This window comes from Triturus cristatus, chromosome 7 (assembly GCF_964204655.1).
Source record: "Triturus cristatus chromosome 7, aTriCri1.1, whole genome shotgun sequence".
NCBI classification, from domain to species: domain Eukaryota; kingdom Metazoa; phylum Chordata; class Amphibia; order Caudata; family Salamandridae; genus Triturus; species Triturus cristatus.
Window position 1 is genome coordinate 149,218,730 of NC_140590.1, and position 2,317 is coordinate 149,221,046.

Below are 2,317 nucleotides of genomic sequence, written 5' to 3' on the forward strand. Positions count from 1 at the left end.
GGAGGAAGCAGGGAGCACTCCAGGGTAAGCGGGAGGTGCCATGGGAGAAGTGAGAGCTGCCGGGTAAAGGTGGGACTGCCGGCATCGGTGGCATGTCGGATGAGAAGGGCACAAGGACAGAGAGTTCAATGATCCATGCAAGAGGGAAGGGGCACCGCCGGAGACGTGAGAACAAGGACACCCCACGAGCCGGCACTGCCCAGGAGCACAGACAAAGACCGGGAGAGCCGGGAGCCCCAAAATAAAGGACCTTGAGCCCAGAGATCTGGGGGTTCGAGCCAGGAGACAGAAAGAGGAGCACGGGCACCAGGGAGCAGGATTCGGGAGCCGCTGCGGAGTCCACTGAGGAGCAAGCCCTGGGCGGAGAAACAGTGAGTATAGGACGCAGTGACCCAGGCACACTGACTAGGAAATGGCACTGAGGGAGAGGTACTGAGGGTTGTCACTGAGTAAAAGGGGTCAGGCGTAAGCGCGTAAACACAAACCACAGCGCCACCAGTTGCTGTTTGCTTTTTCCCTGAACTTCTTATATTGCCCTGCCTCACATTAATGTTTGATTTAGAATTAATATTTCCCATAACGATTATGATACACTTTTTTTGAGTGTATTTATTTGTGAACTTTTTATAGTGCTGTACTGGAAGCTAAAATGTATCTGGGCACTTTTCAGTCCATTTCAGAAGTGAAATCCTGGAAATTTGACAAACAATTGGTCTGCATAGCTTTACAGCGCTCCGCTAACTATAGCCGCTATCATACAAGCTGTAATTGTCTGTATTTTCAGACCACTGCCATTTTTTTTATATTCTATCCTTTTGAGACCACTAGAGCAGTGGGTGGGTTTATTTGTGCAATCGCAGTCTCATGCAGAGCCAGTTACAGATGGAATTTCCCAGCAGCACTAGTGCAGCAGTTTAAGATCTTAGAGTTTCTGGCTGCTCAAATAGGTGCAATTTCTGATATTTATATGTTTCCCTCATGTACATTGCTTGATTTTTGCTCGCGAGAAAGTGTCACTCATAGTCATTGAATATCACTCATAATTACACTGAATTTATGAAAATGTCAACATAGCAATCTGAAACCTTGGCAGCTGTGCACAGTGCAGTGTGCACTCCTGCCTCTGCTCTGTGGAGAAAAAGCACAACTGCCATTGGTGAGGTGACCTCTCACTCGCAAATGGCAGTGATGCTTTTTACCCGCACAGACAGACAGAGGTTCTGTGGTGCAGTAGTTGGGTTGAATTTAATAGTGCTTGTGTCTCACACACGCACTACTAAATTCAACCCAACTTACCATACCAGTAAACCCAGGTACTGCTCTGTGCGTGTGCAGGGACAGGGTGCCGTGCAGCTGGTGCGTGCAGGCTGTGGCCGGTGCACACTTACTTTCGGCCCCACACTCACTGTCTACCACCACCACCCCTCGTGACCAGGCAGGCACTGAGACACCTGACCTGCCTTAATTGTAGGCATAATGACTGGATAACCTGGTGTTCTTTAAGGTCTTCATCTACTATTTACTGTGCTTTAATAGTTAATACAATTAAATTTGTAATGGAAAATGTGCTGTAAAATGCACCATTTTGGTCTGTCCTTTTCCAAAATTTTCTTGGGGGAGAACCCCCCCAAACCTCCCTAGTACGTGCCGGATGGGGGCTGCTCTGGAAAAATTTGCAAGAGCTGCTTTCAGTTCCCAGTCCGGCCCAGATCTTGCCTCTTTCTGCAGTTCTCTTGCCTCCTTACGCTCCTCTCTTGATTCTTTCTGCACTTCTCATGCCTCTTTCTGCACCCTTCTTGCCTGTTTCTGCACTTCACTTGCCTTTTTCTGTACCTCTCATGCCTCTTTCTGCCCTTCCTTGCCTCGTTCGGCACCTCACTTGCCTTTGCACCCCTCTTGCCTCTTTCTGCACATCTGTAGCTTATTTCTGCACTACTATTCCTTCTCTCTGCACCTCGCTTGCTTCTGTCTGCACCTCTCTCGCTTTCTGCACCCCTCTTGCCTCTTTCTGCACTCTTCTCCCCTCTTTTTGCACCTCTCTTGCCTCTTTCTGCACACCTCTTTCCTCTTTCTGAAGTTCTCTTGCCTCTTTCTGAACCTCTTTTGCTTCTTTCTGCACTTCTCTAGCCTCTTTTTGTACCCCTCTTGCCTCTTTCTGCACCTTTGTTAGTTCTTTCTGCACTGTCTTGTTTCTTTTTGCACCTCTCTTGCAAATTGCTATAACTCTCTTGCCTCTTTCTGCACCCCTCTTCCCTCTTTCTGCACTTCTCTTGCCTCTGTGTGCACCCCTATTCTCTCTTTCTGCCCCTCTGCTGGT